Source organism: Erpetoichthys calabaricus, chromosome 15 (assembly GCF_900747795.2).
Source record: "Erpetoichthys calabaricus chromosome 15, fErpCal1.3, whole genome shotgun sequence".
In the NCBI taxonomy this organism is placed as follows: domain Eukaryota; kingdom Metazoa; phylum Chordata; class Cladistia; order Polypteriformes; family Polypteridae; genus Erpetoichthys; species Erpetoichthys calabaricus.
Genome location: NC_041408.2, coordinates 72,935,439 through 72,948,338, shown reverse-complemented (window position 1 = coordinate 72,948,338; position 12,900 = coordinate 72,935,439). Strand labels below are relative to the sequence as shown.

Here is a 12,900-nt window from a genome sequence, read left to right as displayed (position 1 = left end):
GCACTTACAATAACATAGAAATCAATATAAACAACATTAACATCATTATCATATGAGAATATGAAGTAATATATAAGAAGCACATTGCATATAAATATAAATTATTAAACAGTAAAATGTTCTTCTATAAAACACTACCGTGGCTATTCGTTTGTCTGTCCAGGATTTTAAATCACCTGTAGCTCGCAAACCGTTTCACCTATTGACTTGAAATTTGGTACACATATACTACGTCACGTCTACTATTCGCTTTCCCACACATATGAACAAATATATATATATATATATATATATATACACATACATATACACACACATACACATATATACATATACATACATAGTGCGTTGCAACACGGGCTGCGATTGTTACATGGGAGGGAGAGGACAAATCACAGCTTCCCGTTTTCTAATCGGGCTTGTGATTGCTGCTTTGACGGATGCCCAGATCCCACAGTATTTCCCCTTAGGAGAGGCGTTAGGCAAGTGTAATTGAATAGCGGTGCTGCAAGTTATTGCTCTTTTTATCTTTATTTTATTTTATTGTAGAGTGAACTCACAGCTGCGCGCACCAGTGCGTGCGTGGCGGATGCGTACGGCTGACGTTTTCATTGTCTACCACCTCCGCTAATCATTCCTGAGGCAGATTGAAGACTTAAGTGCCAGCTTAACTGAAAAATTAAAGAAAACATACTAAGTTTTAAAAAAAATCATTTTTAACGGGAAAAGATGTCGACGAAAGAAGAGAAGCAGCGGGACGCTAGGGTGAAGAGCTGCTCATTAAGCAGCAAGCTCATCAACCTCTGAGCAAACGAATGGTAAATGTACAGAGAAAGAGGATAAATAACATGAATGGTCATGTCAAGTATATTCACTCCACGTTATCGTGCAGTGCGCTGTTACTGGTATTTTGATAAAAGAATCTGAATAACATATAAGAAGCGTATAAATTATTAAACAGTAAAACATTAACATTTAAGAAGTAAAGATACATTGAGTACTACTGTAGTGCTTTCGGGTATAGTACATTTTTTGTTTGCCCATTACATGCATAAATGTATACATTTTTTGGTGTACCTACCCAAGAACACGCGACATGACCCGGCAGTTAAAAATTTATCGCTCCAGCAATTTTAACTCTGTTACAAAGTCATCTAATATGGTATTGCAAACGGCAGCGGGAGCGTTTCTATAAACTCAATTTAAACTTACTGTTTACACCGTGCTTTGAAGATGCATAGTATGCGACACGTGTTTCGCCGGAATTGTGGGCTTATTAGGAGTACACAGTCACTGCACTCCCTTACTGGAATCGATCCTCGGACGTAGAGGCGAAGCCCCTAACGTTGTGCTACGGCGTGTGGTTCGTTCATTTGACAGCATGTAGATCGGGGTAATTACATTGCAGGCATTCGTAGTGTGATTCACAATCTGATTGTATGGGTGGTTACCTACCAGGTAACGCTTGTGGTTGGTGAGCAAGTCGGCTAACTTCTGCCACGGTGCCCTCTTTCAGTTGCGAGAAGCAGATCATACAATGGTTGAAATAGTTTAATATATATAGCAAAATCACCGCGCTTCGCAGGGGCGAATATGGTATTGCAAACGGCAGTGTTTCTATAAACTTAATTTGAAGTTACGGTTTATACCGTGCTTTGTTTCATATTCTTTTCCTACTTTATCAATTGTGTAATGTGTTTTTTTGAACAGGTTTGATTCATGGAAGTGATCACTCCTGCTGCGTTCAGTCACTTCACGTGAGCCGCTCTCTTGTGTGATGTTGCGATGTCCACGGGTTTATTTAATGTTAGCTAAGACCCGGCAGTTAAAAGTTTCTCGCTACAGCAATTTTAACTCTGTTACAAAGTGATGCAAACTCTCGTTTATACCTCGTGTCTTCTCATTAAACTTGTATCTCGCGAATATGGCATTGCAAACGGCAGCGGGAGCGTTTCTATAAAGTTAATTTAAGGTTAGGTTTATACCGTGCTTTTTTATACCTCGTGTCTTCTCATTAAACTTGTATCTCGCGAATATGGTATTGCAAACGGCAGCGGGAGCGTTTCTATAAAGTTAATTTAGACTTACGGTTTACATCGTGCTTTTTTATACCTCGTGTCTTATGAAGATGCTTGTATGCGTCACTCACTCGCTTCTTATTGTTTCGCTGCCTTGTCAATTGTGTAATGAGTGTTTTCTTCAGCGCTCTTTGGGGCTCCTCCTTCTTTTCTACGTACTGAGTTCACAGTCAGTTCACGTGATTACGTGGGAGGCGTGATGACGCGACACGCAACTCAGTCTCCTACGGCCATCTTGCTGCCTTCCATTACAGTATATGGACAAAAAAGAGGTTCCAGTTATGACCATTACGCGTAGAATTTCGAAATGAAACCTGCCTAACTTTTGTAAGTAAGCTGTAAGGAATGAGCCTGCCAAATTTCAGCCTTCCACCTACACGGGAAGTTGGAGAATTAGTGATGAGTGAGTCAGTCAGTCAGTGAGTGAGTGAGTCAGTGAGGGCTTTGCCTTTTATAAGTATAGATTGTCGTGTTTACTTTTAGAAACAAAAAACAAGTTTTATAATTTATGAGTCAGGATTCGATAGTTAAAAGAAAGAGGGCATAACATATTTTTAGATTAAGGAAACCCCATACTAAATATGAATGTGGATGCTCTAACTGCTATTATAGTGAATTCTATCATTCAAAATATTTGAAATTATTTTTATGGTACTTTTGTACTAAACGGCATGTCTGACATTATTTCTGGAACCTCGTTCAATAAAGGAAAATTCCGTTAATGACATTAATTTATTATGTTACAAAATAAATGATGATCAATAACACAACAAAGCAATTAACAGGCATGAAAATGAAGGTCTAAACTTTCGAGTTCAAAAGAAACTTTTAAAATTGTTTATACTGAACAATTTTTTAAATGATCCAGCTTACTAACACAGTTCATACTTTCATTTCAATTGTCTGTCTTGAATTGTGTTTTCTTAATTTTGTTCTACGCTGCTGCTATAATGTTGATAAATTTCAAGTGGAGTTATTAAACTTTCAAACGTTTACCTGGTTTTTAATTTTAATGCATAATTGTTCTCTTTGGGACCCTAACTTATAAATATGTACTTATCAAAAAACGTGAAGCAAATCTCTCAGATTGCTTAATAGATATTATATCGTTTGTTTTTCTAAAGAAATGCAAACATTTGCATTACTGAAAGTTGCACTTCCATAAACCGTCGTTTTTATTTATTTTGGAACTGAACTAAAAGATTTTGAACTTAACTTTAAAAATGTTTTGTTTGGGTCGATACAATAATTACAAATCAATTTTTTAGTGATTTTAAATCATTTAATCGCCATATACCGTTTCTTGTATTAGGAATTTGTCATTTGTTGCATACCCCAACTTACTCTCCAAACGGAGATTTACTTTTTTGTAAATAAGATTACCGTTATTAGGTCATCTGTCTCACTGCCTGCTCAGGATTCTTCCCATAGTGTGTTCAGCTGTCTTTGACCACTTTGTGCCTGCGTGTGTCATCGTCTCTGTTGTCTGATTTGGTGTAATGCCTGAATCGTACAAAGTGCCTCCTGGTCAGTGTCCCCTCTTGATTCAAACTCGACAGACAGATAAATTGTGAAGTTAAATGAAGCTTTTTCCAGCTGAGACTTTAAGGTAAAGGCTTTTCTTTCTTTCTGTGATCTTGAAAAGGCCATCCAAGCTTTTACAGCATCTCATTTGGACTATTGCAGTCTTTGTGTGTAGGTATTGGTCAGGCCCTGTTACGACGCCTACAACTTTTCCACAACTTTGCTGTTCACTTATTGAAGGCTCTCGTAAGTGTGGCCGTATTTCACCAATACTGACCTCACTTCACTGGCTTCTGGTCCATTTCAGAATTGATTTTAAAATTCTATTTCTTGTTTTCAAATGTTTGAGTGGATCAGCCCCATCTTGCCTCTTGGAACCTCTTCACTTGTATGTGCCAACAAGATCCCTGTGGTCTACTAGCCCGATGCTCTTAGTTGTGCCGAGGTCGAGGCTGAAGCAAAGGAGGAATCAGGTGTTTGTGGTGGCTGCTCCTTTTTTCTGGAATGGCTCTCCTTATTATATTAGGTCTGCTCCATCACAGGCCATTTTTAAGTCATAATTAAAGTCTTATTTCTTCCTCCTGCCATTTGACCCTGCAAGAGGTTGACATTGTTTGTATATGTTGGCTCACGTACATTCAGGATTATAAATATGTATATATGGGTATTTTAAGTTTATCTTTTATGTAATGGCTGGTTATTGTTGCAGTTTTGTGATGTGTACATACAGTATATTTGAACTGCTTCTTTTACCCTTTCTTGTACAGCACTTTGGTTCAGTTCTGGCTGCTGTTGTAAATGTGGTTTATAAATAAATATTGCCTTGCCCCTTTGTGATGGACGACCGGCTACAGACTCCGGTCGCCACTCCCAGGCCGCTAGGAGGAGCCCTCCGGACAGCATGATGGTGCCCCGAGTTCCAGCAGGGCCTCATGGACTTTGTAGTTTGTTTACACAGCCCTGCTGGATACCTTGGGGGCCACCGGGAGTCGCTGTAAGGGGGCTAGTGGGCTCTAATGTGCCCTATAACCAGGGAGTGCGTCATCATCACGTGACAGGAAGGAACAACGTGCTCCCGGGCTGAAGAAAGGACTGTTTAACCTGATCCGGAGGGAATAAGGACTTGTGGGTTTGACCAGGAACCACTTCCGGGTCAGGGGATATAAAAGGACTGTGGGAAAGCCCAGACACTGAGCTGAGCTGGGAGGTAGGGTGGCAAGTGTCTGGGCGAGGAGGAGAGAGTATTGTTTAAGAGAATTGTGTTTATGAGTAGTGTGGTGTGGAGAGTGCTTTGTGCACGCGACAACAAAATAAAAAGTTGTTATACTTTTACCTGGTGTTCAGAGTGGTACCTGAGGGTTCAAGAGGTGGACTACACCTCAATCTGTTACACCTGCTTTATAAAACATTATTTTAATACATAACACTAAGACAATGGACTGTAAAGATGAAGTTGGTTTGCAACATTTATTACAAAAAAGTTAAAGAACATATAAAATATAGAACAAGAATTGTAGGTTGTAACTGAACAATGAGGGACATGTATGTTTGTTACACTTTCTCACAAAACTCAGTCATTTTCCTTTTTCCTCACGTTAATCTAAAAACAGATGCATGTCTTCCATATGTGAAAAAAATATGTCTAACGACATATTCCCTCTCCTCTTCTTCTGGAAATTCAGATAGCAAATCAGATTTCTGAAGGGCCTCCTCAGTGTCGTCTTTGTCCATTGACAGTAATGCAGGGAGTGAGATGTGCCCCCTGAACACAGAAATGTTCTCAGCACACCACTTCTGTGCCTCGGTGAAATGCTGAAGGATTCCATGCTGCTGTAATACATTATATTAAAAAAGAAAGAAAGAAAATGCTTTAAATGGTCATCATAAAGCTCATAGCCTTTTCCTCCACATTTACAAGGAATGTAAGGAAAGTAAAAAAAATTATGTACAGTAAATTTAATTTATTCTACATTATTAACATTACTGCTTTCGATCACAGATTCTACAAGTCTTCAGTGTTTCTTACAATACACTATTATTAATACAGCACACAATGCATTTCAAATGTTTTAAGGCCTTTAACAGTTGTACTAGTACTACAGTTTGTCAGAAGATATAAAACAGGCTTTTAGTCTTTTGGGCTTTGACTCCTACTGCTGAACGATTAACAGTCGGCATCTGAGACAAGCATTAAGTCTTTTTATACATTTTATTCACTATACCACAGGCATTGTAAGCCAGCATCAACAAAATGTAATTTATCTTTCTTATGGAAGTTTATAAAATGATGTGTCTGTACCTGCTCATCAGTGCCCTGTGCTGGATGTTGGAGAAGGGACGCTGACGTTTCTTCTGAAAGAAAAAATCTGAAATCTGCAGAATGCAGTGCTATGGAACAGAATAGCAAGACATTTGTTCATTTCAGATGTAGTGCCAAGTCTTTACTCTGTCTTCTCATTAATGGCTCAATACAGTCTAAACCTAAAAACATAGAAAATAATATTTACCTAAGGAAATGTTAAAAAAGAACCAAAAGAATAAACACAAAAAATGACCCTGTCCTGGCTGTCCATTGTTTCTGTACCTTCTAATTTTTTGTTTGGTTCTTGTCCTTCATTTAGAAGGGCGTTTGCTCGCTCAGTCTGATGTGAGCAGTTACTTCAGTGATTTCAAAAACAAGCACTAAGTTTATAATGTTAAACATTTGGACTATTTGTCTTTGATTTACAATATGGCTAAGTATATTTGCCATATTGCCGCAGAACTAAATTAGAGTTATTAAAGGAAATTTAAATTTCATTTATCCCTTGGTGCTGGAGTTCTCAAGTAACATTCTACACCAGCTCTTCCACAAAGCCAGCATGTCATTCTAAAGAGGACTGAGCAGAGTCACGTTCTTAAAAAGAGTTTAATGTTACAAAAATATGTATGCAAACCATTATAAACATACATTTAAATGATCTGGATTTTGGAAGGTAGGCGTTTCTGGAACTTCAAAACCACTATGGACAGTATGTTGAAATTAAAAAAAAAAACAAATATACTAAAATAAGTTAAACATAACACAAATATCCAACACAAATTGTAGAAGGTGACAAAAATGGGAACCAGCAACCAGATATAATCCATCCATCCATCCATTCATTTTCCAACCCGCTGAATCCAAACACAGGGTCACGGGGGTCTGCTGGAGCCAATCCCAGCCAACACAGGGCACAAGGCAGGAAACAATAATCCTCCCTCTACAAATACTACAATGAAAGAAGAGAGGACTAAAGTTGAGACACAACTCATTAAAACTGAAGGGGGCCTCGAGGATGAAATACAGAGACACCACAAAATGGTCCTTTGGAAACCTGGACACAACATTAAATACAGACATACAAAAAATGATAGTTACAATATGAAATGGTCATACCATCAACATGGAAATTCCACAGCCATGGCTATTCATCTGACTTGGAAGGCCCTAATACATTATCCATCCTTCATCCATCCCGCTATATCCTAACTACAGTATCACGGGGGTCTGCTGGAGCCAATCCCAGCCAACAGAGGGCGCAAGGCAGGAAACAAAACCCAGGCAGGGCGCACACACACCAAGCACACACTAGGGAGGCCCTAATACAAGGGGTAAAAAAATTTAATCAAAGCAAAATATAAAATACTGACATACAGTATACTGTTGACAATGACTTTTAAACAAAAACAACAATGGAATTGGCCACTTGGGACACACCCTGTGTCACATCTGTAAATAGTAAAACCTGCCAAACAACGGAAAATGCTCAGCTTTTTAACCTGTATTTAAAAAAGTTCCAGTTCAGAAATCTAAACGTCAGTATTGTTTGCAAGCACACACTCTTGGCATACATACACTACCTGCACACTTGACAATGTGGCCTTCATGACTCTGAAGATGATGTCGCAGGATGCTGTAGTCTCTGTGCTTTTTACAAAGAGGGCACTTGGATTCATTTGGATATTTAATCAATGTTATCAAAGTTGTTTTTATATTCTCTGCCTTTATGGAGAAATGTGACTGTGGAAATCAAGACAAAAATAATATGTAATACAAATTTGGCAGAAAGCGCTAACGTGCTTTTATAAATAGCTAACTTAACTAAGTTAAGATATTTAACATACGTTAATGATGACGATAAACATAAATACCTTTCATATTGTACACTAACATTGCAGATTCTCTACATAACATCTCATAAATAAGTGAAAAAGTTAATATCCTCTTTAATAAAATCCCTTTGTGCGTCCAGGTGTCCGTGTGTCTCTCTTCTGGTGAAGTGCGCATGCGCGGTGAACTGTGCAATGCGCGATATTACTGTCAGAGAAAGTTAGAGGCGTTTTACGGAAATACAAACCAGTATTACTGCGAGAGGAAATTAAAGGTACACAATACAGTGACGCATATTACAGCCACATACAAGCCAGTATTATTGTCAGAGGAGATTAAAGGCATATTACCAACGCGCACGCCTGTATTACCGCCAGAGAAAATTAAAGGTATATTACGGACGTACAAGACAGTATTACTGTCACAGAAAATTAAAGACACACAATACACGGCGGCAGCCCACTAAGAACGGTCAGCTCAGCAAGTAAACATCAACAAAAGAAAGGCTGAAAGAAAGAAAAATACCACCAACAAACGGAATGAGGTCAAAGTCCGTTGCCATTTAATATAGACTGTTCCTAATAATGTTTATGCACTACTGTTCTAGCGCCCGTTATTATAACGGGCTAAATGACTAGTGTAATACTAATTTGGCAGAAAGCGCTAACGTGCTTTTATAAATAGCTAACTTAACTAAATTAAGATAAGATATTTAACATACGTTAATGACGACGATAAACATAAATACCTTTCATATTGTACACTAACATTGCAGATTCTCTACATAACATCTCATAAATAAGTGAAAATGTTAATATAGATGAAATAATACGGCAAATATTAAAAAGAAATAATACAAGAGGTAAAAAATAATTAAAACGATATGCTTAAAAATAGGATATGTCAGTAATGACGATAAACAGAGAACACTTGGATTCGCTATACAGTATATAATCGTACATCTCATTAGTTTTGTTTAATGGATCTAAAGTTTCTTTAAATATACTGAGCTTTTTATTCTTTGAGTCCATGCCTGGTTCTGTTGTGCCATCGTTCCGTGTCAGAAATCGTTTTCAGCTCCTTTTCTTTTTCGAATTGGAAATACTGTACAGCAGCTCTTCTTCTCTTTCTACGGACTATAGGCGCTTGTGGAAAGCAGGAGGCGTGGAAAGCCGGGGGCGTGGAAGGCATAGTATTGGCTGCAGCCGGACCCTTCAGGAGATCTAATTTCCTTGTAACCCCGGAAATCATTAATATCTCTGGACGCGGTGCTGCGACTAACCACTTAACACGGGCGCGTTCACCGAGGCTGGAAGCTTGGATCGTAAGTGTGTATTGGCAGCGCCGGGGTAACGTTGACGGAAAATGGTGTCGACGAAGTGATGCTAAGAAAGGTGCCTATTAAATAAAATGTATTATTATTATTGTTGTGTAGGTGCAATGATGCTTGCGCCGTAGTTCGTGCTACTTGCACATAAAGCGTATTGAAGTGCCCCAACGATGCCAAACCGAAGCTTTACTTTAGAAATACCAGAGAACACGAAGACTAGCAAGTGGAGGCTGCCGACGGAACCAGCTTTCCTAAGTGACCGTTTCGAGCTTTCCTGTCGAGTCCATGGAAAATTTCCATTCAGAATAAAAAAAGCAACAATTTGCAAGCATCGCTTGTACTCTGAGGTGTACGACACACCGTCAGTAATCCTGCTGGTTTGGCTCGTTGGTGGCTCCAGTTTGAGTGAATGTGCCTTGCAGTGGACTGCCGCCGGAAAAGGGTTTGCATAAGTTACAGGATCATCGGTGATTATTTAGTTTATATGGGTTAAGTGGAAACAAGCGCAACATTTTTAAATTTAAGATATGCAAAATATTTTCTCATGTCTCATTTTAGTGCTGAATGCATTTCAGATGCACGCGTAAGACAACGTTTATGTCTGAACCGCATTTTACAGTGATCCCTTTATAAGGATACTAAACAAGACATTGTGGAAACAGTATGCTGGACCCCCAAAGAGAGGTTTCTCTTGATGATTCCAAGCAGGATCGGTGGAGCTAGTGTCCGACCCTTTCGAAGCACTTGTTTTTGTTTTGTACTATTTTGATAGATTTAGTGAGTGTGCCATTCAGTGGTTAGAGCTGCTGCCTCCCACCTCAGTAGACTAAGGTTTAGCCCCCCCCCCCGGCCGTATGGCAGGGGTGGCCAACTCTGGTCCTGGTGGGCCACAGTGGCAGCAGGTTCTCATTTTAACCATCTTCTTAATTAGTGAGCCACTTTTGCTGCTGACTAACTAACTTGTTTTGCCTTGGTGGTAATTGGCATGACTCGAACCCCTTGACAGCCAAACAATAATGAGACACAAAACAAGCCACCACATGACCAGCTAACCTGAAAATTAAAGAATGGTGAAGGTCTTGGTCATGTTGGTCTGCTCAGGTTACCACAACATATTGATGGTGGTCTTAGAAAAAATAGAAAATCAACAGTCTGCTGTGGTAGAATGAGAACAGCAACGAGTCATGATATTCAATAATGGCTTTAATTAACAGCAAGAATTGGCTTCTCATTAAGAAACTGGTTGGAGTGAAATTGACTGGGGTCTGACGTTCCAATTTAGCTGGTCATCTGTTGGCTTGTTTCACATCTCATTTCTGTTTGGCTGCCATTTAATGAAGAAACACATCAATTCAGAGGACTGAATCCTTCAAAACAGGGCTATTGAAAGTTAATTAGCAGTGAAAACTGGTCACTGATTGGGAAAAGAGTTATAATGAAAACCTGCAGGGACGTGGGCCAGTGCAGCCCACCAGGACCGGAGTTGGACACCCCTGCTGTATGGAGTTTGCACTTTGTTCTATTGACTGATTGCTTTGGTTTATTCAAGCATGATAACACTGGACAAGGGAGATTTTGCCTCCTGAACACTTTTAGGTGTATCTTATGGATTTTGGTCTGCTGACCACAATAATCACCTTTAAATTTTCGTATCATGTACCGTTTAATTGCAATTACTTATTTCTGTGATTTTCTTTTGTAAGTATACAGTACAGCTACAACTGGAACTGGCTGATGTAAACATTGTGACACTGCCAGTTAAAATGCAGCTCAGATACACCCAAGTCCTGTTATTTCATTTGATAACATGACAGCCATGCTAAAAGTGTCTCATTAAATTAAAAAGAACTGTCCGCTTTGTAAAGGCAGAAAAGTGTGACAATAATTGACTTGTCGACACAGCAGAGAGATTTTTGCCTCGTTGCCTTGTCTTCATATAAAACTTGGACTGATGAAAAATTTTGTGAACACAATGAACGAGGAAGGTGAAGGATTTCTATATTTGAGACAGATGTTTCCACAAATAACTGATGCCAAGACCAAGGATGGCATTTTATTTTTTGGTCTGCCAATTAGAAAAGTCATCGATGACAGGTGGTTTAAAGATCTGCTAGTTAGGCCAGAGGAAATAGTGTGGGAGGCATTTAATTTAAGGATGTTGTTGAGAATTTTCTTGTCAGCTACTTGGCAACAAGCATGCAAAACCATAAAGTGCAACATGTTGCTGAAGTCTCGCGTCCTTCATTCACACTTGAATGTCTAATCTTGGTGCAGTCAGTGATGAACATGGTGAAAGGTTCCACCAGACTGTTGCAATGATGGAAAAGCAGGATCAGGGCAAGTGGTCTCCATCAGTGCTGGCTGAGTATTATTGGACACTTAAATGAGAAGCAACAGACGCCGAGAACAAACGAAAATCGGCAGCAGAACATTTTTCACTTGTTTAAACTAGTGCAAACTTGTCAGCACCATTAAGAGTTCAAACTCGTCAAATTCAATAAAAGTTTATTGTAATGTTTTTCCAAATTACTATGTGATGCAGTCAACTTGAAATTATATTTGTGCTCGCTGTGAAACTATCATAAAATCTATTAAAACATTTCAAAAATTGGTTTAGGGTGTTCGCCTCGTCCACATTCCCTTGTAGCACCAGAGCCCTGAATTGCTTGAGTCCAGTAATTATACGAAATGGTAAGAGAGTTTGCGGCTCCATTATTTGAGATGCTTTTGGCACCTACTCAAGGACAGTTGTGGAAAAGTACAGCAGCTAAAGATCTGTGTGAACGTAAGAGCTTACAATACTGAAGAATGAAGTATCTTACAATGTCTACAGTTAAAGCTAAGTTAGATCCTCTGAAGGTTTGAGGAGATGCAACACTGAAAGGCCGGTAGTGTGATGCTATGGTGAAGGCACTAGACCTTGAAACCCAAGGCTGCAGATTTAATCTCGGCCTCTGACGGTCTGTGTGACACCTAGAGGGTCATGTAACTTACAGTTCTCACAAATCATTGTAAACATATGGACTATAAGAGGACCATGTGCTGAAATGGTGTTCACTTCTGTTGTAAGAGCTCAATAAAATAGATGTGTGGTTTGATTTTCCTCTGAAGGCACTTCTTGGCCTTTGGCGTTGTGTTGTTAAGCTAAATGGTGATGCCACCAGCCAGGGCACTTTCTGTGATCCAATGATTAATTCAGTTCGTTGTACAAGTGGTGTTATTCCTGCTCTCCATTTGTCAGGCACACCTCCGCCAGCACCCATTAGGTCAGCTGCAGGGTTGGCAGCTGGTGCCACCGTTCACTGATGTTTCACACTCTAGAGGGAGCAGTGTGTTACACGTGGTAAATTAAATTTGGGTTTATAACTAATTTGTGGGAACATTGTGTTTTCCCATATGCTGATTGCATTGTGTTTACTTCTTGTAAAACTTTTTGTTTTATGTGCAGTACTTCATTCTATAATAATTGCCTTTACTTTTATGGTATATACTTGCGTTTAATTTCTCCTGCGGATAAGTTGAGACTTGATTTTACAGTATAATTTCTGGTATTTTATAATGTTGGTTGTATAAGTCGAATGCGGAAAACTCAAGTCATTGGTCCAGAAGATTATGATATGCTAACGCCCACCTGAGAGAGTAACCATGGATCACACAGCCTTTATTTTCTATGTGTGTGCGGCAATGCACTGTATCAGCGTGCGCTCCTAACCTCTCTCTCTCTCGCTGTTGTGCCAAGGTGACCACACAGTAATACTCGAACTATTCCGAAACAACATTTTGCACTGATTTGTGTTTTTTTTTTTTTTTTGTGTCCCTTATCTACGATAGAGTGT

At 39.2% G+C, this 12,900-nt stretch overlaps 1 protein-coding gene and 1 long non-coding RNA gene across 4 annotated transcripts in view; one reads left to right on the top strand and one right to left on the bottom strand.

The window, feature by feature from the left end:
- Positions 1-5,050: 5,050 nt before the first annotated feature.
- LOC127525980 (uncharacterized) lies at positions 5,051-8,865 on the bottom strand. Of its 2 annotated transcripts, XR_007933599.1 has the most exons (4): positions 7,776-8,865; positions 7,485-7,644; positions 5,902-6,083; positions 5,051-5,432 (listed from the first exon to the last, which is right to left on the bottom strand). It is a non-coding gene; the product is annotated as an uncharacterized LOC127525980 (long non-coding RNA). The 2 variants fall into 2 exon arrangements; XR_007933598.1 differs by lacking the exon at positions 7,776-8,865 and having other exon boundaries at positions 5,053-5,432; positions 7,485-7,766.
- A 147-nt stretch (positions 8,866-9,012) lies between these two features.
- asrgl1 (asparaginase and isoaspartyl peptidase 1) overlaps positions 9,013-12,900 on the top strand; it is a 142,095-nt gene continuing 138,207 nt past the window's right edge. The window contains exon 1 of one of the 2 annotated variants that reach the window (XM_028820431.2): positions 9,013-9,128. The gene's annotated coding sequence lies outside the window, so the exon portion shown is untranslated. The remainder of the gene's footprint in view (positions 9,129-12,900) is intronic. The other variant, XM_028820432.2, reaches the window with a different exon arrangement.